The 24,158-nt window shown below is 42.2% G+C and overlaps 1 long non-coding RNA gene and 1 pseudogene across 2 annotated transcripts in view; one reads left to right on the top strand and one right to left on the bottom strand.

Moving 5' to 3' along the window:
• Window positions 1-2,284: 2,284 nt before the first annotated feature.
• LOC133377782 (uncharacterized) overlaps window positions 2,285-24,158 on the bottom strand; it is a 51,993-nt gene continuing 30,119 nt past the window's right edge. Inside the window, exons 3-8 of one of the 2 annotated variants that reach the window (XR_009760795.1) lie at window positions 13,832-13,916; window positions 11,237-11,294; window positions 9,434-9,643; window positions 7,770-7,835; window positions 3,127-3,314; window positions 2,285-2,390 (exon numbers count right to left, since the gene is read on the bottom strand). This is a non-coding gene — a long non-coding RNA (uncharacterized LOC133377782). Of the gene's footprint in view, window positions 2,391-3,126; window positions 3,315-7,768; window positions 7,836-9,433; window positions 9,644-11,236; window positions 11,295-13,831; window positions 13,917-24,158 lie in introns of those variants that run through there. The other variant, XR_009760794.1, reaches the window with a different exon arrangement.
• LOC133378686 (5S ribosomal RNA) lies at window positions 6,767-6,884 on the top strand (annotated as a pseudogene).

Genomic DNA, 24,158 nt, shown 5'->3' with positions numbered 1-24,158 from the left:
GACCCCACTAGCAGCACCTCAGCAGAAGAGCCATCTCTGCACCTGTGATTCCCAGCAACTGGCATTCAGATGCATGATGCCCCCGACAGTGGAGAGAGAAGATTGTATGCTGCAACAGACACGGCTGCCCCTCTAGAAGTTGCTTGTTGTTCCACTTCATATGTATTGCTTCATTCTCTAAAAGAGCGGTGACTAATCCCCAGCTTGGGTGCTGATATGGCCCCAATCTATTATTATTATTATTATTATTATTATTATTTTGCCCTCTCCCCAAGGCTCCACCATTTTTGGCAAAAAGATTTCCTTTGTTTTGTTTTGAAAAGTATGTATGATGATGGGTTCTAAACCTGTTTGCCCAACCCAATGGGGATGCAAACGGACCTCTCTCCCCACATCAGATTTGTCATCTGATGAGCAAAGAGAAGGTGATAACCCCCCTCCTCACCTGATATGTGTGAGCCGTCCATCTGTCTGTGCCCTGGGTCTGTGTGTGTTTGTGTGAGGTGGCAGAACCCACTGCTGCCATTCAGCCCCAAGAGAATTGACGGAGGGTGAGTGAGGCCCTCGGGCAGTGAAGGTTGGCCATCCTGCTCTGTAGTGACGCTTTTTCACTATGCAAAAGTGCAGACAAATCTGGAGAGGGGTGTATCGTATAAGCTATGGAGATAGGCCTTCAAGTAAGAAGGGTAATATCAGAATGTCACGTGAGAAGGCCTTATTGGCAGGTCTGGAGCCAAAGTTTGGGCCCTGGCCGAGAGTCCCTGTGGCCAAGAGGGGCCCCTGAAGGGGCCCTCTTTAGGGTGGGAGGGTGGTGCTCCCGTTCTGTTATCTAGGGCAGAATGAGGTCCTGCAACCCTACTGCACACATGCTCCACCTACCTCTTCTGTCAGGATGAATACCATGTGTGCTGTGCACGCATGCCTACCATCACCTAAGATGGCAGCAGGGGCTCCCCTAAGGGGCTGATGCCCCCGCCGCTATCTTGGTTCACACGACATGGGTGGGGCATGCGGGTGGATTTATTAGTCCCGTGTCACCTATATCGGGAGGAGGTGTTGGATACAGCACCACAGGCCCAGGGCAGGCTGGTGCCCAATGGCCCAGTCATGCCTGGCACCAGCCCTGCTTATCGGAATAGCAAAACAAAGCACGGTGGTTGCTGGGAGCCATTGATAGAGTCCTCAAGGGAAGGACATGGCAGGCCTTTGATGTGTCCACAAACCAAAAGGGCAGCAGCTGGAAAAGGAAGAGATCACCCTAAGAAGAGCAGGGAGACCCAACCAATGCCATTCTGTAAACCAGGGTTGGTTAACCTGTTTTGGCCAGAGGGTCCAATTCACTCTCAGCCAAACTTCCTGGGGCCGCATAGAAGCAGGGTGTGTGGCCAACCCACACTCTTTTGTGCAACTTCTTGTATGAACGCAGTTTGTACAGATCCTTTGGGGGGGAGGAATATCACTCCCTCTCCACTCATCAAATAATTGATCTGATGACTGGGGGAGGGGGCAATTTGCATCCCAGTCAGGGCCTTGGGCTCTGCCCCCCTCAGCATTGTATCTGCTTTTTAAATCTTTTGCCACTGCCACCAAAGTCATGGGGAGAGGGCAGATCAGGCCCCCAAACCTGGAGGGTGTGTGTCAGCCATCCCTGCTATATACTAGTAGCAAACTCTTTCTTTGAGCCTGAAGGCAGCCAAAACAGCATCACCTACACAGGCGAGGGGGAAAGTTCCCAAGAATAGTCTAAACAGAACTGAGCATGCTCAGTGGCGAGGGAATGCTGACTGACCCAACCGGGGTGGGGGGCAGAAAATAGGAGAAATGGAATGGAGTGTCCTGAAAAAGATTGTGGCCAGCTAGAATCCTTGACAGGAGTCCTCCACGCAACATTTTGCTGCAAGACCCACTTGTCCCAAACTACTTCAGTATGACCATGGTGGCTGATGTCAGGAAAAACCTCCTCCTCTGGTTTAAAAAAACTTGTTTTATGACATTCTGGATTGCGCCCAACTGCACCTGTTTTTCAGATACAGTGGCTGTTTTCTCATTACATACTGTAGATTCATGGCCTGAGTCATGCATGGAGTAGCCCACATATGAGACAGCTGGGAAACACACCTGGGTGAGGATAGAGATCCAATGGTACAGACAAAAGAAAGTTGTTCTGCACACAGCACATGGTTAAACTATGGAATTCGTTCCCACAAGATAAGGGGATGGCCACCAGTAGTGCGTAACTTTGTTCCTTCTTAATATTTTAATTAGCTCTATCCGACTCTCACCTTTGTTTGATGCAGTTCTTCAGCGGCTCTACCTGAAAACAATTCCGCACAATATTGGTATCCCTCTGACATCTCTTGTGATGAAGACATGGCTCAGAATGGCTATTACTGAAATAATATAGAATCTTAAGGAAAGATGGCAATCAAAACTTGCAGGGACATGAGACGGATGATAGCATCTATGGCAGATGAGGAAATTCCACCAACTTGATTTGGAATACACCCATGGAGGGGGAGAGCAGCTGAATTATGTCCAACTAAATTAAAACTAAGGCTGCGATCCAATACACATTTACTTGGGAGTAAGTCCCATTAAGCTCAACACAGCTTACTTCTGAATAGACATGTATTGGATTGCAGCCTAAGGCTGTATGTACACTATGGTTGTACATGATTATTTCCTTTACATTTTAAGTGTGCCCTTCTTCCTTGGGGCGGTCATGGTCCCACTCTGTTGTTTTGTCCATGAGGGGCAGACTACGCTGAGAGATGGTGAGCAGCCCATGGTCACCCAGTAAACTTTGTAGCTGGTTTCCATTTTTTAAAAAATATTAAAACGATTTATATGCAGGCAAAGTTTATGAAGTAACGCAGATCCACATAATACATTTAAAGCACATCCAACTCACATTTAAAACACATGACAGAATCCTTGGAAGTGTAGTTTCCACCGTCACAGTTATTGTTTCCACCACCCTTAACAAACTACAGTTCCCATGATTCTGTGGAGGGGATTCATGTCCTTCAAATGTGTGTTGAATGTGCTTTAAATGCATGGTTTGGATCTGCTGTAGATATGCTGTTCATTCATTAGTGAATTGAAAAGAACAATTTTAAAAGATACTTTTTTAAACAGCGGAAGGGCTGTAGTTCAGTGGTAGGGTCCATGCTTTGCATGCAGAGGTCCAAAATTCAATCTCTGGAAAAGAATATTGCCTGGAATCCTGAAGATCCAATGCTAGTCCATATCATCAATACTGAGCTAAATGGTACCAAATGGCCTGAGTCAGTATGAGGCAAATTCCTTTGTTCCTAAAAGAGGAAAGAGATGCAAGGACCACAGTAACTCTGAAATGTATTTATGTATTTTATTTGCGACATTTATATACCGCTTTATTGTGAAAAACCTGAAAGCGGTTTACAGAAGGCATTAAAACAATGAAATTATTGGCAAAAACAGTTGACAGGTTTTTAAAAACATTCAAAATAATAAAACCAACAATGAGTTAAAAACACATTAAAAACATAATAGTTTCTACATGCCTGGGTAGGCTTGCCTAAACAAAAATGTTTTAGCAGGTGTAGAAAACAGTACAATGAAGGCACCTGCCTAATGTCAATAGGCAGGGAGTTCCAAAGCGTAGGTATTGCCATGCTAAAGGACTGATTTCTTACAAGAACAAAATAAGTACTATGTTGCACCTGTAACATGGACAGCACACCTTAAACTTGGTTTTATAGCAAATTGGCAACCAATGCAGATTTCAGAGCGGAGTTATTATGTGTTGACAGGGTCTTACTTATGTCAGCAATCGTGCCACAGCATTCTGCACTAACTGCAGCCCCCAGGTCAGGTTGTGCTGCATTGGGATATCTGTGACCTTGGTTTACTGGCTGCCAGGTGTTTTTAGTTTTGGTTTTTGGTTAGGAACCCTGACTGGTTGTGGGATGCTGAGTTTTCTGCCTTACTCATAGGAATCTTGTGGTTGGTAGTGGTTTCATGCACTCAGCTCAACCCCTTAAGCCCATTGATAATGCACCTTATTGGTTTCATGACGGTTTGTTTCTTGCCCAATAGTGGTAAAAGAGAATTCACATACTGGGATGTGTGGCTTCAACTGCTGTTGCTTATTCTATTTATTATTTGCTTTATATCCCGCCCTTCCTCCCACTAGAAGCCCAGAGCAGCGAACAAAGCACTAAAAACACTTTAAAACATCATAAAAACAGACTTTAAAATACATTAAAATAAAACATATTTAAAAACATTTTTTAAAAGCTTTAAAAATATATTTTAAAAAGAAAGAAGAAATTTAAAAACATATTAAAAAGCAGTTCCTTGTTGTCCCAAGCTACAGCCTGTGAAGGTAGACTAAACCATGCATGTTTTCTCTCTGTCAGTTATGTAAAGCCGTTCGAAGCAGCCACATTAAAAGGCAGGCAGCGCATTCAAGGCAGGGGTTTACCAGCCCTGCTTTGATATAGATACCTTTGCAGAGGATCCCTAGTCAAGCCTTACCAACAGCATGATCCGTGCATCCGACCATTATCCATTCAAAAATAAGTCCAGTTGAGTTCTATGGGGCTTAGAGTTGCAGCCTTCAGGGGCATCCATCTGAGTGCTCCCATCTAAGATCTCCACAACACTAGGCTCCCTTCTTCCTACAATGGCCTTCTAGTGACTGGCCTGGCCTGAGGGCACTTAAACTCTTCTTGCCAGAAGCAAGTAGGCCAGATTAAATGTTCCCTACCCAGGCTCTCTAAGCAGGTGATAAGGAATGATACTGTCACTTTAGCTAGTCCCCAGAACACCGTCTTTTAGCTAAAATTTCTATCTTAATTTCTGATCAGAATTTTTGTGTTTGAACGGTATGTTCCAAGAAATCGGCTGATGCTTAATGTATCATGCTTAATGACATCACCAGGGCCTACCCCCCCATTACATCATCAAGGGCCATCCCTGAAGTCTCAGGGTTTGGGATGCTTCTGACCTGGCAACCCTACTTACATCAGAGATACCAGATCTCCTTGCCTGACATCAGGTGACTGATATGTGGGTGGGTGTGGGTTGCCCAAGAAGGCCTGGCGGGCCAATTCCATGCCCTAGGAGAGGGGCCATTGTAGCTCAGTGGTAGGGCGTCTTGCATGCAGGTTCAGTCTTCAGGTAAGGCTGGGGACGACTCTTGCCTGAAATCCTGGACAGCCGCTGCCAGTCGCTATGGACAATACTGACCTGGATGGACCAATGGTTTGACTCAGTGTAAGGCAACTTCCTATGACCCTAAATGAGGCCCGTGGGCTGGAGATTCCCCACCACTGAAATAAATAAATAAAGGTCTCCCTTCCTCAGCGTCTCCTGTCACCACCCAGGGTTGGCAAACATCTCCCCATTCTTCAGCTTCTAGCAATGATGGGGAGAAATTCAAGAATCACAGACACAACATGATTCATGGTTCTTGATGCTGCAAGGAAACATCTAAGGTCTCATCAAAGCCTCTGCCAGGACTATTCCCTGCCACTGTAGCTGGAACTAGATTGCCCGTGACCAGCAGTCTACATGAAAAGCTCACTCAGCACCATAGGGCCAGCAAAGGTCCAAAGACAACTTTGTAGATATACTTGGATGCCTTTCATGATATATGTTGGCAAAGGTTTGCTCACATTGGGCCACTGCTAGAACAAAGTTCACCTTGGAATGATTTGTGCCCATGGGTCCAATAAAAACTGAGCCTTCTGTTTGAGATACTTAATATTACATATTATGAGATATGTAAGTAAGAAAACAATAATTGTGGTACTCCATTGTTTGCTAGTATAGTTTTATTTTTATTATTACTTACTTATGAACTTATTATTACTCACTTATGAACTGCTTCCTATGAAGCATCTCTAAGTGATTCCACAATGCAATAAAAACATATATGAAACAACTGTATGCTTAAAAACCAGTACATGTTTAAAAACAATTAAAAACTGTTAAAAACAGTTAAAATAATTACATATATCGAAACAATTTCAATTCTAATAGAGATACCGACTGGGATAAAAATCTCCCCTGAGAAGATTTGTTGAAAGAGGAAAGTCTTCAACAGGCATCAAAAAGACAATAGAAATGGTGCCAGTCTGATACGTAACAGTAGGGAGTTCCAAAGGGTTAGGTGCCACCACACTGAAGGACTGGTTCTAACAAATAATTCATGTATATTGAGAAAATCAATAAAAGCATTATTTTTCCCCATTTTAAAAGGAAGCAAAGGTGGGAGTAAGGAGGCAAGAAGAATCTGCAATAGGGTGAATCCAGTCTGTCTGCAGGGCCTAGGCATGATTAATGAGAACAGCCTTTGGGAGCTTCTGAAGCAGGGAGTTCATTTCTGAAATTTCCAATTTTATTTATTTTCTTTATTTACATTATTTCTAAACCACCCTTCATCCCACAGATTCCAAGGCAGTGTTCAAAAGACATAAAAACTATTCCTAAGAACCTAAATGTGGAATGGTCTGCCTGATGAGGTGCGCCTCGCGCCGACGCTGCAATCTTTTCGGCGCCAGGTGAAAACCTTTTTATATTCCCAGGCATTTTAATGTGTACTATTAATATTTATTGATGTATTTTGTTGCTATTTTGATTATTTTTGTTTGATTCCATTGTATTATTGTATTTATATATTCTCTGATTGTTTTATTATTATGTACACCGCCCAGAGAGCCCTTGGGCTTAGGGCGGTATATAAATTAAATAAAATAAATAAAATAAATAAATAAGAGTCTACAGCCATACTCCCTGAACACGCCAGATCTCATCTGATCTCAGAAGCTAAGCAGGGTCAGGCCTGCTTAGTACTTAGATGGGAGACCACCTGGGAATACTGGGTGCTGTAGGCATAGAGGAAGGCAATGGTAAACCACCTCTGAATACCTCTTACCATGAAAACCCTATGAATATATATATATGAATATATATGAATATATATATGAATATATATATATGAATATATATATAAAGATCCATAGGGTCGCCATAAGTGGTAATGGACTTGAAGGCATATAACAGCAGCAAAGAACCTAAGAAGAGCCCTGCCGGATCAGGCCAGCGGCTCATCTAGTCCAGTGATCCCGTTCTTACAGCGGACAACCAGATGCCCCAATGGGAAGACCCCAAGCAGGATCTGAGTGCGAGAGCACCCTGCAAGTGGTCAGAGTTCTTCTAATAACTGTGTGAGAAAAGAAGGCAGATTCAAAGTACAAAATTATACATTAGTATCCTTCACAGGAATTTACAGATTGCAAGGCAACAGACTGGAAACTCAAGTCTCTGAACCTTGCCATTATAATTACTTGAGATGAGCTGACCTGACCCACCAGTTGCTTGGCCAATACATACAATGCACAGAGCTTTTACTTCAAAGGATTTCCCTCTCATTTTGGAACGTCGCTGAACTTACTGAATTTGCTTTGTCAGGTTTTTGTTGTTGCTGTTTAGTAGATTTTTTTATGCCCGTTTGAAAATGGGGAGTATGCAGTCCTCCTCACTCTCTTCCCTTCACTGATGACAAGGCTTTACCAACGTCTCATAAAGACACGTCTCTTTTCAAAAGAACTAGAAGAAAACAATATACATATTCCCTCTTTTCTGTTAGCAGGATTTCATTATGTCTCTGGAAACTACACAAATGTAATGGTACACTGACCCCTCACTTGCAAACAAAGTCCTTGTAGCTATCCTCTAGGTCATAAATCATGAAGACCACACAGGATCACATGGTTTACCTTGTGCTGTAACTCATCACCAGTCCATAAGGCACATCCTGCAAGTGATCAAAGCTCTTCTAATAACTGTGTGAGAAAAGAAGGCTGATTGTCACCATGATGTTGACATTTCCATCATAGCACTGGCAATAAGTGTCACTCTCGTTTTGAGCTGCTGCCAGTCAGTTTAGACAGTACTGAGCTAGACAGACCAATCATGTGACTCAGTATAAGGCACCTTCCAGTGTCCCTGTGTAATGAGGGGGGAAAACAGTGGCCAGTAGGGTTGCCAGGTCTCACGTTTTCACCCGGAGACTCTAGATTTTGGGGGTCCTCTCTGGGTCTCCGGGTGAAAATCTGGACTCTCAGCTTTCATTAAAAAAAAATAGTTTCTAGGTGGCCTGGTTCACGCGATATACACCAAACCGTCAGCCCCCCCACCCACAACTTCTATGAAATGATCTCTTAGCTGGCTGCTCTAACCCTGCCCTTTCAGGTTTGTAGCCAATAAGTGAAGTCAGGGTTGTGATTGACAAGGGATTTCTTGGCTTCCAGGCAGTACCTAGACCCACTGGAAAGGTAGAAGCTGTTGTGTCCCCCCCCGTTTATCTGAAAATCTCATAAATTGAGTATATATAGCTTTCAGCAGTTCCAAAAGTCATTTTTTCTCTTGTGTGCAGGAGTTAACCAATTTTAAATTTTCCTGGGCTGTTGAAGAGGGCAGTGTTTTGAAAACCTTCCCAGTATGAAGCTTTAATCTAGTACTTGCTTTTCTGGGAGTAAAGCTGCAATGGTAATCCCACATACCCTGAGTAAAGCCCCATTGAATTCAATAGGACTTACTTTTGAGTAGACGTGGTTTATATACCACTTTCTTGTAAAAAATAAAGCGGTTTACAGAAGGCATTAAAACAATAAAATTATTGGCAAAAACAATTAAAGACAGGTATTTAAAAACATTCAAAATAATAAAATCAACAATGAGTTTTATCTGTTTTTAACACTGCCTGGATTTTTGTTATGTGCCTTCAAGGATTGCCTAAACAAAAATGTTTTTAGCAGGTGCTGAAAAGAGCATAATAAAGGTGTCTGCCTAATGTTAATAGGCAGGGAGTTCCAAACTGTAGGTGCTGCCACACTACAGGACTGATTTCTTACAAGAGCAGAACAAGTACTATATGGCACCCATAACATGGAAAGCACAACTTGAAGTTGGCCTTGTAGCAAATCAGCAACCAGTGCAGATTTCAGAGCAGAGGTATTATGTGCTGACAGGGTCTCACTCTTGTCAGCAACCGTACCACAGCATTCTGCACTAACTGCAGCCCCCGGGTCAGGTTGTGCTGCATGGAGATTTCTGTGATCTTGGCTGACTGGCTGCCAGGGTTTTTTTAGTTTTGGTTTTTGGTTAGGAATCCTGACTGGTTGTGAGATGCTGAGTTTTCTGCCTTACTCATAGGAATTTTGTTGTGGTTGGTATGGTATTGTGTTTAGGAAATCAACAGTCTTTTCTTTTTCTATTTGCATTTCATCTACCTTTAACCTCACTTCCTTACAGCCATAGAAGCAACAGCAGTGGTTCCATGCACTCAGCTCAACCCTCTTAAAACTCACTGATGATGCATCTTGTTGGTTGCATGATGGTTTGTTTCTTGCCCAATAGTGGTAAAAGAGAATTCACTTACTGGGAAGTGTTGCTGCAATTGTTGTTGTACCCAAGCTGCTATCTGTGAAGGTAGACCAATCCATGTGTGTTTTCTCTCTGTCAATTATTACTCACTGGAATTGGGTTGGCTGTCAAAGTGAGTTTATAGCAGTCCACAGGGTAGACAGAAAAAGGTAGAGAATCACTCTTACTTGTTTCTCAAATCACTTTCTGAAGTGAAGGGTCAAATCTGTAAAGAAGTTTGGAGCAGCCATGTTAAAAAGTAGGGGCAGAGTGTTGCCAACCCTGTTTGGATAGGAATATCTTTGCAAAGGATCCCTACTCAAGCTTTACCAACAGCACAAACCAAACCATATCTACTCAGACGTAAGTCCTATTGAGTTCTATGGCCTTGGTAAGTGTGTTTAGAATCGCAGCCTTCAGGGCCATCTTTTCTTTCTACAATGGCCTTCTGGTGACTGGGCTGGCCTGAGGGCACTTAAACCCTTCTTGCCAGAAGCAAGTAGACTACATTAAATGTTCCCTACCCAGGCTCCATCTTTTAGCTAAGATTTCTATCTTAATTTCCAATCAGAGGTGTTTTTGTTTGAATTATATGCTCCAAGCAACTGTGATTGATGCTTAATGTATCATGCTTAATGGCATCACTAGGCCCACCCCTCTGACATCACTATGGCCTGCCCCGTGACATCACTAGGGCCTACCCTTGAAATCTCAGGGTCTGTGATGCTTCTGACCTGGCAACCCTAGTGGCCAGAGACAGGTTGCATGGCAGGAATTCCATTCAAGATAAAACCATTTAAGTTCATATGTAGCTTTGTGATTCAAACTGGAAGGCCATAGAAACACATCTGCAAGCAGAGGAGCTCTGGGTAGACTGTGAAAGAGAGAGGAAGTTCTTCCTCTGAACACTGGTGTCACCAGCCCTCAGTACCAGAACTGGCACCCTCTGGACCTGAGTCCTGCTCAAAAGATTTCCAGGACTATGGTGTCCTCCAAGGTGACTCCAACTGTGCCAGCCGCCCATTTATTAATTAAAATATTACTATACCACTTTTCATTTACAAAAAGAAATACCTAAACAGTTCACAAAATAATAAAACATAGAAAGCTCTCACACCATGTGTCCATCTACCTCAGTATTGTCTAAACGGACAGGCAGGAGCTCTCTAGCATGACAAGTTCTTGATTGTGTACTGGATTTCCAGGAAACAGCAGCAGACTCACATGTAATAACACACAAGGAAAAGGAACAGTCATTTAAACTTAAACCCCAGCTTCCGATTGCAATGAAGGTCCAGTAGATGAGAACGTGAGTGTACTCTGCCAAACACCACCACTTACATAAATGCCACTCAGTTCAATGGAGCTAGTGCCAGGATCCTCTGGCACAATTTAAATTAACAGAGTTTTGTATCTGTGGTGGGAAGAGAGTTGTCGTTGTTATGTGCCTCCAAGTCAACCACGACTTATGGCGACCCTATGAATCAGTGACCTCCAAGAGCATCTGTATGAACCACCCTGTTCAGGTCTTGTAAGGTCAGGTCTGTGGCTTCCTTGATGGAATCAATCCATCTCTTGTTTGGCCTTCCTCTTTTTATATTCCCCTCTGTTTTTCCCAGCATTATTGTCTTTTCTAGTGAATCAGGTCTTCTCATTATGTGTCCAAAGTATGATAACCTCAGTGTCATCATTTTAGCTTCTAGTGACAGTTGTGGTTTAATTTGTTCTAACACCCAATTCTTTGTCTTTTTTGCAGTCCATGGTATGCGCAAAGCTCTCCTCCAGCACTACATTTCAAATGAGTTGATTTTTCTCTTACCCGCTTTTTTCACTGTCCAACTTTCACATCCATACATAGAGATTGGAAATACCATGGTCTGAATGAATGAAGAGAGTATATTATTATTATTGTTGTTATTTGTTCGATTTATTAGTCAATTGTTACCCGAAGGTCTCCAAGTGACTCACAACAATGTTAAAAATAAAAAACAAATATATCATGCTACAAAAACACAAAAAACCAACAACACCCCCATGTGACCACAGGAAGCTTTGGCAGGAATCCATGGCCAGGAGCCATTGGTCCATCTAGCTCACTACTGTCTACACTGAGTGGCAGCATGTCAAAAAGGGAGGGACACTTCATTTGCTGTCTTTTTCTTCTGTGTGCCACCACAAACACCAAGCACTAACAACACGGACTCTCTCTCCGACCAGCATGGACAAACCAACCAACCAACTCAAATGGACTACCTCCGAGTCTGACTGACTAGCAACCCGGCCATATACTGGGCTCCTGCTAGGAGGAAGGGCGGGATATAAATCAAATAATAAATAAATAAATAAATAAATATTATTACTCCTGTTGTTGCTATTATCATTTATTACCTGCCCTTCACCCAGAGGTCCCAGGATAGGTTACATACATTTTAAAGTACAGCATTAAAAACAGTTTAAAACAACCTAAATTTACAAAATAGAATAGGTCCTAAAAAAATATACATCTTAGGGGTCAAGGGCCAGGGCAAAGAAGTACGTCTTCAGCATTTGCCTAAAACTGTACAGTGAAGTTGCCAGACGCACCTTTGCGGGGAGGGAGTTCCCAGAGCTTGGAAGATTACTTTTTAAAAGTAATAAGTTACAGTTACAGTTACATGGCCCAAAAAAGTAGTAATTACCATTACAATTACAATTGCTCTGAAAGTAACTGATTACTTTACTTTACCTCCAAAGTAATCACTACAATTACATTTCAGTTACTTTTAAAAAAACGCCTACAAGGTGCTGGCCTTGGCTGCTGCACATCTAAGTAACCTAAAACAACATTAAAAATAAACAAACACATACAAAGTTAGTAGAATAATTATTTTTATTCATAAGATAGCAATGGTGGTCTCTCTGCTGGTAAGGGTGGTGGGGAGGGAGGCTGAGGCCACTACTCAGGTCTTTGCACGTCAAATCAAGTGCATCCCCCCCCCACTCAGCCAGCAAGCATAATCTCTCTCACTTAACCACCTCCCAGACCCTGCCCTGCCACCAACTAAGGGACACTCACTCAAGCAAACATTTTCCCCTGAGATGCAAAAAACTTAAAATACTGCAAATGAAGCACAGTAGCCAGACAGGGTGGTGGAGGCCACTTTGTGTGCCAAATGCAAACACAGTATTCTCTCTCTCTCTCTCTCTCTCTCTCACACACACACACACACACACACATCACACACACACTGTCATCTTTCACCTCCACAGTTTTTATCTCCAGTCTGCTGCTGCCTCCTTCTCCTTTATCCATGTTCTTGACCTCCGGCTCCTTTCCCCGTCCACTCCATTCTTCACCACCACTATCCGTTTTTTTAAATAATTGTTTTCTCCACTCCACCCTGTCTCACTCTCCACCTACTCCCTCGGCACCTCCTACCCATCCACACAGCATGAGAAAAGAGCGACACTGCACAGAAGCCCAGTTTGTGGTACATGATTTTCACCCACAAATCAGAGGAGCAGAAGACTTCCCCGGCTTCCCCCCCCCAAGTAATGCCCAAAAGTAATTCTGGAAACGTTACAATTACTCCACAAAAGTAGTAAAATACTCCTAGTTCTATTACAATCAAAATGTAAAGGAATTACCCACTCGTTACTCAAAAAAGTAATGAAGTACAAGTAATTCGTTACTTGTAACTAGTTACTTCCAAGCTCTGGGAGTTCCACAATTTAATCTACCAGAAAGAATGTCCTCTCCTGGGCCGCCACCACCACCCCGAGCTTCTGACAGTGGTGGAATTACTAAAAGGGCCCCTTCTGCTGATCTCAACACCTGAGAGGGTCTGTAGGGAAGCGTTTGGGGATTGAGCATGAGCATCTTCAGTTAGGCCCAGAAATGCACTGACAACCAACGCAGCTGTTTTAAAACAGGCGTTATATGAGATCTAAATGGAACCCCAGCCAGTAATCTGGCTGCTGCATTTTGGACCAGCTGAAGTTTCTGAGTCTTCTCCAGGGGCCTGCCCACATAGAGTGCATTGCAATAATCCAATCCGGAAGTGACCAGAGCATGGAGTACTGTGGCCAAGTCATCTCTGTCCAGAAGGAGCCAAACCTGGTGAACCAACCCAAGCTGGAAAAAGGCACTCCTAGCCACTGAGGGCACCTGATCTTCCAGTGGCAATGTTGGATCAAGAAGTACCCCAAGGTACGGACCTGCTCCTTCCAGGAGAGTGCAACCCTGTCCAGAACAGGCCATCTCCCTATCTCCAGCACATGAGAACTCTAGACACATAACACTTCTGTCATTTCTTTATCCAGCTCATCACTTGGTCTATATACACTTCTTCTGGCCCCTCTAGTCTAGCCTCAGCCAATCACACTGCCTAAATGAAAATTCTAAACCTGTGCCCACCAATCAAAATAGGCATACCTTCATTCCTTTTTTGCCTACTGACACCAGCCCTTCCTCACAGGTGTCAGCAACGAACCCAAGCAACAGTTAAACCAGCTTTCACCTGAGAAGACAGAAGACTTCCTCCATGAAACACATTACAATGTATATTACAATAGAAATTACAGAATACATTACACAATATCTATTAAAGCACCATTTAAACAAACAGGATTTCTTCACAGTATTGCAGAGAGGAGTAACATAGGAGGCTGCCTTATATTGAGTCAGGCTGTTGATCTACCCTGACTGGTATCAGCTGTCCAAGATTTCAGGAATGGTCTCTCCTAGCTCTACCTGACGATGCTCTTCCACTTAGCTACAGCGCTTCCCAATATTACAATATTTGATAAAACAATAATATTCAATAAAAAGTGTACAATCATCACAGTGACCTATATTAATAAATATTAAGGGTCACGGAAAACCTGGGTGAACAGATACATCTTCAACTGGTGATGAAAACACCTCACAGGTTAAGCCTGCTATTACGCAAATACAATTATGCAATTATGGGAAAAGCAATTATGGATTCTCTAATTTTGTGTTGTCCAACAGCAGAAGGTGGCAAGCATCCAAAAACAAAAGAGAAAAAGGGGAGATCCTGAAAATGCTTGAAAAAATATTTATTATAACAAAAGCCCAACGCGTTTCGGCCACTCAGTAGTCTGGCCTTCGTCAAGGGCTGTAGACAAAATCAAAAGAACACACACCATTAATGTACAAGAATTTTGTGTTGTGCCATGTCTACCGCAGCAGCCATGTTGTCGTATGTCATGCCCCCCATGTCAGCCACATTGTGTTATCCTCTCCTCATGACAGCTGTGTTGTGACTGGTGCCCATAGCAGTCTCTCAGAATTGAAAATATGCCCACTGGTCCATAAAGGTTGGTGACCCCTGGTGTAGTCAATATCGAGCTGCATGGACCGATGGTATGAGACAGCTTCCCACATTCCTCCATCACTGGTCCCAGCTACAATTGCCACCCTGGGCTCCTTCTAGGTGGAAGGGCAGGATATAAAATTAATAATAAATTATAAAATAAATAAATCTCCAAGTAGGGCTCTAGGCAGGTAACTCCCACAACTCATCCAGATATGAACCTAGCCATACACTACGCTCAACATGGAAGGCCCTCCTCCGGGTGCCTACTCAGAGAGAAGCCCGGAAGATGATGACAAGAAAAAGGGCCTTCTCAGTGGTGGCCCCCGAATTATGGAATACTCTTCCTAATGAGATACGCCTGGCGCCAACATTACTATCTTTCCGGCGTCAGGTAAAAACCTTCCTCTTCTCACAGGCTTTTTAGCATTTTATCATTTTAGCTTTTAGTATTTTTAGCATTTAGCATTCTAACATTCCTGCATTTTACTATTTAATATGCATTCAACATGTGTTTAATTTTGTCTTAACTTTTGTATAATTAATTTATTTTAATTGATATGTGGTTTTTAATTGTATATTACTGGTTTTGTTTCTTGTGAACCGCCCAGAGAGCTTCGGCTATGGGGCGGTACATAAATTTAATAAATAAATAAATAAATAACTGTGAGCTGCCCCAGACACACCTTGACTTGGGGCTTATCCACACAGGAGCCTAACTTTGTACTAAAGAAGGTGCTTTTACCATCGCAATAGCTTTTCAAGGTCATAAGAACATAAGAACATAAGAAGAGCCTGCTAGATCAGGCCAGTGGCCCATCTAGTCCAGTATCCTGTTCTCACAGTGGCCAACCAGGTGCCTGGGGGAAGCCCGCAAGCAGGACCCGAGTGCAAGAACACTCTCCCCTCCTGAGGCTTCCGGCAACTGGTTTTCAGAAGCATGCTGCCTCTGACTAGGGTGGCAGAGCACAGCCATCATGGCTAGTACCCATTGATAGCCCTGTCCTCCATGAATTTGTCTAATCTTCTTTTAAAGCCGTCCAAGCTGGTGGCCATTACTGCATCTTGTGGGAGCAAATTCCATAGTTTAACTATGCGCTGAGTAAAGAAGTACTTCCTTTTGTCTGTCCTGAATCTTCCAACATTCAGCTTCTTTGAATGTCCACGAGTTCTAGTATTATGAGAGAGGGAGAAGAACTTTTCTCTATCCACTTTCTCAATGCCATGCATAATTTTATACACTTCTATCATGTCTCCTCTGACCCGCCTTTTCTCTAAACTAAAAAGCCCCAAATGCTGCAACCTTTCCTCGTAAGGGAGTCGCTCCATCCCCTTGATCATTCTGGTTGCCCTCTTCTGAACCTTTTCCAACTCTAGAATATCCTTTTTGAGATGAGGTGACCAGAACTGTACACAGTATTCCAAATGTGGCCGCACCATAGATTCATACAACGGCATTATGATATCGGCTGTTTTATTTTCAATACCTTTCCTAATTATTGCTAGCATGGAATTTGCCTTTTTCACAGCTGCCGCACACTGGGTCGACATTTTCATCGTGCTGTCCACTACAACCCCGAGGTCTCTCTCCTGGTCGGTAACCGCCAGTTCAGACCCCATGAGCGTATATGTGAAATTCAGATTTTTTGCTCCAATATGCATAATTTTACACTTGTTTATATTGAATTGCATTTGCCATTTTTCCTCCCATTCACTCAGTTTGGAGAGGTCTTTTTGGAGCTCTTCGCAATCCCTTTTTGTTTTAACAACCCTGAACAATTTAGTGTCGTCAGCCAACTTGGCCACTTCACTGCTCACTGCTAATTCTAGGTCATGAATGAACAAGTTGAAAAGTACAGGTCCCAATACCGATCCTTGAGGGACTCCACTTTCTACAGCCCTCCATTGGGAGAACGGTCCGTTTATTCCTACTCTCTGCTTTCTGCTTCTTAACCAATTCCTTATCCACAAGAGGACCTCTCCTCTTATTCCATGACTGCTAAGCTTCCTCAGAAGCCTTTGGTGAGGTACCTTGTCAAACGCTTTTTGAAAGTCTAAGTACACTATGTCCACTGGATCACCTCTATCTATATGCTTGTTGACACTCTCAAAGAATTCTAATAGGTTACTGAGACAGGACTTTCCCTTGCAGAAGCCATGCTGGCTCTGTTTCAGCAAGGCTTGTTCTTCTATGTGCTTAGTTAATCTAGCTTTAATAATACTTTCTACCAGTTTTCCAGGGACAGAAGTTAAGCTAACTGGCCTGTAATTTCTGGGATCCCCTCTGGATCCCTTTTTGAATATTGGCGTTACATTTGCCACTTTCCAGTCCTCAGGCACGGAGGAGGACCCAAGGGACAAGTTACATATTTTAGTTAGCAGATCAGCAATTTCACCTTTGAGTTCTTTGAGAACTCTCGGGTGGATGCCATCCGGGCCCAGTGATTTGTCAGTTTTTATATTGTCCATTAAGCCTAGAACTTCCTCTCTCGTTACCACTATTTGTCTCAGTTCCTCAGAATCCCTTCCTGCAAATGTTAGTTCAGGTTCAGGGATCTGCCCTATATCTTCCACTGTGAAGACAGATGCAAAGAATTCATTTAGCTTCTCTGCAATCTCCTTATCGTTCTTTAGTACACCTTTGACTCCCTTATCATCCAAGGGTCCAATTGTCTCCCTAGATGGTCTCCTGCTTTGAATGTATTTATAGAATTTTTTGTTGTTGGTTTTTATGTTCTTAGCAATGTGCTCCTCAAATTCTTTTTTAGCATCCCTTATTGTCTTCTTGCATTTCTTTTGCCAGAGTTTGTGTTCTTTTTTATTTTCTTCATTCGGACAAGACTTCCATTTTCTGAAGGAAGACTTTTTGCCTCTAAGAGCTTCCTTGACTTTGCTCGTTAACCATGCTGGCATCTTCTTGGCCCTGGTGGTACCTTTTCTGATCTGTGGTATGCACTCCAGTTGAGCTTCTAATATAGTGTTTTTAAACAACTTCCAAGCATTTTCGAGTGATGTGACCCTCTGGACTTTGTTTTTCAGCTTTCTTTTTACCAATCCCCTCATTTTTGTGAAGTTTCCTCTTTTTTTTTTTTTTTTACAATAATTTTTATTCAAATTTTCATAAAACATAGAAAACAAAATCATAAAACATTCAAAGACAAAAAACAAAACAAAACAAAAATGATTAAACAAAAAAAAATAAAATGTTGACTTCCCATTTGTCACATATCAAATCAGTTATAGGTCTACAATATATAACAATCCTGTCTCTTAAATCATATTATAAAATCACTTTCCTCCAGTAGTTATCTTAATTAATCATCAAATCTCATAAACATTACTTTATTCTTTCCACAAAAAGTCAAAGAGAGGTTTCAATTCTTTAAGAAATATATCTATCAATTTTTCTCCAAATAAACATGTCAATTAATCCATCTCGTTAATAATTATAATAATCTTATTGTCATAACCATAGTCCAAATAAACATTTCGATTAATCCATCTCATCAGAATCTGTTAGGTCCAATAATTTCAATAGCCATTATTCCATTATCCCTATTAGTTCCATCTTCCATCTTCAATAGTCCTGTTAAGTCCAGTAATTTCAGTGTCCAATCTTCCATTATCAGTATTCCATAATAATCTTGCTGTTGTAGCCATAGTCATATAATAAGAGTCTGATGGGAATTTCCTCTATCCCAAATATTTTCTTGCCATCCATTCTGAATAAGTTGCTGAAATACTGTTGTAAAGTCATATCTGTGTTCTTCTTTTTTACAAAATGCACTGGCTCATCTCTTAAGAGTTTTTCCATTGTCACATGGCTGCAGTTAATTCCATAGATTTTCTCTATATCAAGCTCCATCACATCATTCCAGTCCAGAAGATTATCCAAGCCATTGATAACTTTATCTCTAATATCTTCATTAATTTCTTCAGAGATAACGTTAAATTCCAAACAGTAGATTTTATTTCTAAAATCCATAAACTCCAGATCTTTTTCCAATTCCACATTTGTTCCAATCTCCAGGGCTTGTATCTTCCCTTTATTTTTTCTTTTCTCATCTCTGATCTCATTCTCCTCTCTCACAGGATCCCCTATTTCTTTAAACTCCTGCGTCATTTTGCTCAGTTCAATTTTAAGCTCCTTACTACCCTGTCGCAGGGTTTGTTTCGTTATCTCAATCTCATCCATTATTTTCTGAAACATAGTTACTTCCAGATTCTCAGCCACTTTCTTGATTGCCATTTTTAAAACCACGAAAACAAAGCAAAACAAAAATAAAGAAAAACCACTTCTTATTTCAGCAACAATTGGGTTAATATTCCAGGCTTGATGACATCGCAGTATAAACAGAGCAACCTGCCTTATCTCTCTATGTTCAAGAATGCAAAACAAATTTAGTTCCCAGCATCAAAACAGTTAGTGGCGTCGTGAAGAAGCAGATTCGTCAAAATAAAATAGACCAAAAAGAGAATAGTCCCAGACAATATAATATTCCTTGGAATAGAAATCAGGAATAGAAATCCCTCTTCTGTGTATATCTTTAGAATGCACTTCCAGGACAGCTTTTTGCGACAGAAACAGAGATAAGCTGTTAATTTCGTGGATAACAGAGAAGAGTTATATCTCACCCAGAAGCTGTCCAAAGCCGATCAATCTGACAAATCTCCTTTTGCTGCAACAATTTAAACCAAGTAAAAAAAAAATAGAAAGAAGGGTGCTTGCCTGTTAGTCCGTTCTCTCTTTAAAGAAAAGATAAACGTATCGCTTAAGCAGATAGAGCTTGTTCGAAAGTCCGTCCGGCATTGTTGGCTGGACCTTATCTCATAAATTAATGAAATCCAGTCCTCCCAACAAAAACAGGCTTTTGAGGTTGATCTCTACGTTTCTCCCTGCCCGGGAGAAATTTCATCAGTCAAAAAAAAAATGTTCTGACTGATTTATATCTGAATAAGCTTCTTTTGAGGCGGGAGCCCGTCCCAAAAGCAGGCACAAGCAAAGTCACCCTTCCCGGAAGTCCCGTGAAGTTTCCTCTTTTGAAGTCAAATGTGACCGTGTTGGATTTTCTTGGCAATTGGCCATTTACATGTATGTTTAATTTAATAGCACTGTGGTCACTGCTCCCAATCGGTTCAACAACACTTACATCTCGCACCAGGTCCCGGTCCCCACTGAGGATTAAGTCCAGGGTTGCCGTCCCTCTGGTCGGTTCCATGACCAACTGATCTAGGGAATAGTCATTTAGAATATCTAGAAACTTTGCTTCTTTGTCATGACTGGAACACATATGCAGCCAGTCTATGTCCGGGTAGTTGAAGTCACCCATTACTACCACATTTCCTAGTTTGGATGCTTCCTCAATTTCATATCTCATCTCAAGGTCTCCCTGAGCATTTTGATCAGGGGGACGATAGATCATTCCCAGTATTAAGTCCCTCCTGGGGCACGGTATCACCACCCACAACGATTCTGTGGAGGAGTCTGCCTCTTTTGGGGTTTCGAGCTTGCTGGATTCAATGCCTTCTTTCACGTACAGAGCGACTCCGCCACCAATATGTCCTTCCCTGTCCTTCCGATATAGTTTATATCCAGGGATAACCGTATCCCACTGGTTTTCTCCATTCCACCAGGTCTCTGTTATGCTCACTATATCAGTGCTCTCCTCTAAGACCAAGCACTCCAGTTCTCCCATCTTGGTTCGCAGGCTCCTAGCATTAGCGTACAGGCACTTGTAAGCAGTGTCTCTCTTCAAGTGTCTTTGGCACTTGTGGTTAGGCCTGTGGTAATTTTGCTCTTCTGAATTTATATCCTGTGCCCCTGCTCTCACAATGCCTACTTCTAGGCCTACCCCTTTTAAAATTTCATCATTTCTTTGGTTTTTATCCCAGGGGGGAGGTTTATTCCGAACCGGACCTTTCTCAGCTCCTGTTGGGTTTCCCCCCTCAGTCAGTTTAAAAGCTGCTCTGCTACCTTTTTAAGGTCCACACTTCTTGTTCAATGGTAGCTTCCAATCTGCTGTTTTAGCGCAGCAAAGCTGAGACTGTTTTTCCTTTCCTTTTTGCATTATAATTGGATTGGGTTGATACGGATTTAAAGGGGGGAACTGCATTGTACCTTCTGCTTGCCTGCAACATCATGTGAACCATGTGGATTACAAAGGGATGCAAGTAGCACCCAACACACGCTAAATCACCGTGTGAATGAGCCTGAGGATGGTACCGAGTGAAAGGGATTGTATAAGTTCACTGGAACAGACAAGCCGATATATGGAAGATACTGTCTGTCCTGAATTTGGTGACCTTCAGGTCACTTCCAGCCCCTTTGATTCCATGCATTGTTTCCCACAGAGCTTTTAAAACACCACATTGCATCTTTTAAAAGCCACAGTTAAATGCCCTCAACATTGCCTTCGCAGTAGAAAGAGTGGTTCAACTAAGGAGAGCAGCCGCTGTCCCTGTCTGTCTTTTGTTTCAGTCCCCTTTCCTCATCACCAACAGTGATACAACATGCCTCGAGGTCTAAGCAATAATTGTTCCTCTTGGTTTGTACGGAGTTTTAAAAAATAACAATAATAATGATTGAGCTAGTTTAGAGATCAACAGTCTCCAGCTGTTGCTCCAATAATTAATATAACATTCTCAAATCCCTTAGCCTGGATTTTATTCTTCCATGTTGAGAGGGCATAACAAATTAGGGATGGATTTGCACACACAGGGACACACACAAACCACACACAGACAGAGTTCATAATATTTAAAGCTGCTTATCTAAATTCTGCAAATATTTCTAGGTCAAAACTGTTCCACTTTGATTCAAAACCAAACGGACAAGTTATTTGAACTAAAGAGGTGCTTAAATCAAGCTACAAAGTTTTATTTTGGAAGGGCTAGTTCAACACACACACCTCTCCAAAAGAGTACAACTAAACCTGTGTTCATTATGGTCTCTCTTTCCCCCGTTCCATTGTGAAGTTATGAAATCTTGGTAACAAGGTGGTTAGGAAAATGTGAAAGATATGAATAGGAAGCAGTCTTATACGGAGTTGCTTAGTACCTGGAAATGCCAAGGATTGCACCTAGGACATTAATGTAAGAGCCTGGTGGATCAGGCCAATGGCCCATCTAGTTCATCATCTTTTTCTCACAGTTGCCATCCAGATACTCCAATGGGAAGCCCACAAGCAGGAACTGAGTGCACTGCAACAGTACTCTTGCCTCCTGCGGCTTCCAGTAACTGGCATTCAGAAGTGTACTGCCTCTGACCGTGGAGGCAGAGTATTCTGAAATAACCATTAAATCATGGGTTGATGCCCTTTCTCTTTCGAGTAACTACAGGGTGCTTCCACATGGGTGTTTATTGTGGGATAGTGCTCCTCATGCAGGCATTTTTTCTGAAGTGTCTACATGATGTTGGGGGCATCAAAATGCCAGCCCATATCCTCACGTATACACGCACATTTAATCCAGATTTAACCTTTCCAAGAAAAATCTAATTTAAAAAAAATGCCAACAACCTGCTTGTGATATCTGAACAACCCTTTACAATATTAAAATTCCATCTCGAAGTCCCTTTGTTTGTTGTTGTTATATGCCTTCAAGTCAATTTCAACTTATTTATTACATTTGTATACCGCCCCATAGCCGAAGCTCTTTAAAAACATTAAAAACAAATATACAAATTTAAAAACACTTTTTTAAAAAAACAATTTAAAAACACATGCTAAAATGCCTGGGAGAAGAGGAAAGTCTTGACCTGGCACCGAATAGATAACAGTGTTGGCGCCAGGCGCACCTTGTCACTCACATCATTCCATAATTTGAGGGCCACCACTGAGAAAGCCTTCTCCCTTGTTGCCATCCTCTGAGCTTCCCTCGGAGTAGGTACACGGAGGAGGGCCTTTGATGTTGAGCATAGTGTACGGGCGGGTTCGTGTCAGGAGAGGCGTTCCATCAGGTATTGTGGTCCCAAGCCGTGTAAGGCTTTATAGGTTAAAACCAGTACTTTGAATTGAGCTCGGAAACATACAGGCAGCCAATGTAAGCGGGCCAGAATCGGTTTTATATGTTCGAACCGTCTGGTTCCTGTTACCAATCTGGCCACTGCATTTTGCACAAGCTACAGTTTCCAAACTGTCTTCAAAGGCAGCCCCACATGGAGCGCATTGCAGTAATCTAACTTGAAGGTTACCAAAGCATGGACAACTGAAGCCAGGTTATCCCTGTCCAGATAGAGGCGTAGCTGGGCCACCAACCAAAGTTGGTAGAAGGCACTCCGTGCCACCGAGGCTACCTGAGCCTCAAGTGACAGAGATGGTTCTAGGAGAACCCCTAAGCTATGAACCTGCTCCTTCAGGGGGAGTGCAACCCCCATCCAGGACATATGGTGACCCAATGAATCAGCAACCTCCAAGAGCATCTGTTATAAACCACCCTGTTCAGATCTTGTAAGTTCACATCTGTGCTTTATTTATGGCATCCATCCATCTCTTGTTTGGCCTTCCTCTTTTTCTACTCCCTGCTGTTTTTCCCAGCATTATTGTATTTTCCAGTGAATCATGTCTTCTCATGATGTGTCCAAAGTATGATAACCTCAGTTTCATCATTTTAGCTTCTAGTGATAGTTCTGGTTTAATTTGTTCTAACACCCAATTATTTGTCTTGGTATGCGCAAAGATCTCCTCCAACACCACATTTCAAATGAGTTGATTTTTCTCTTATCCCCTTTTTTCCACTGTCCAACTTTTATATCCCAGCCTTCCTCTCAGCAGGAGCCCAGGGTGGGAAACAAAAGCACTAAAAACACTTTAAAACATCATAAAAACAGACATTAAAATACATTAAAACAAAACAACTTTAAAAACATTTTTAAAAAGCTTTGAAGACTTTTTTTTAAAAAAGGTTAAAAAACATATTGTTTATAAAAAACATTTAAAAGCATATTAAAAAGCAATTCCAACACAGAAGCAAACTACTTTAGTCTTCTTGACGTTCAGCTGCAGTCCTGCTTTTGCGCTTTCCTTTTTAACTTTCATCAGCTTTCGTTTCAAATCATTACTGGTTTCTACTAGTAGTATGGTATCATCTGCTTATCTTAAATTATTGATATTTCTCCCTCCAATTTTCACACCTCCTTCATCTTGGTCCAATCCTGCTTTCCGTATGATATGTTCTGCATATAGATTAAACAAATAGGGTGATAAAATACACCTGTCTCACACCCTTTCCGATTGGGAACCAATCGGTTTCTCCATATTCTGTCCTTATGGAAGCCCCTAGAGCTGGGGATTCCAACCTCTTTGGGCACGCAGGCACATCTGGAACCTTGAGAAGGTAATATGGGCGCCCGTCACAAAATGGCAGCCATGGTAATGTAGCATAGCACAAAATGGCTGGCTTAACTAAAAGAGCAGGAAGAGAGAC

Source organism: Rhineura floridana, chromosome 2 (genome assembly GCF_030035675.1).
Source record: "Rhineura floridana isolate rRhiFlo1 chromosome 2, rRhiFlo1.hap2, whole genome shotgun sequence".
NCBI classification, from domain to species: domain Eukaryota; kingdom Metazoa; phylum Chordata; class Lepidosauria; order Squamata; family Rhineuridae; genus Rhineura; species Rhineura floridana.
The sequence above is the reverse complement of the archived record's forward strand: the minus strand, read 5'-3'. Positions and strand labels throughout refer to the sequence as shown.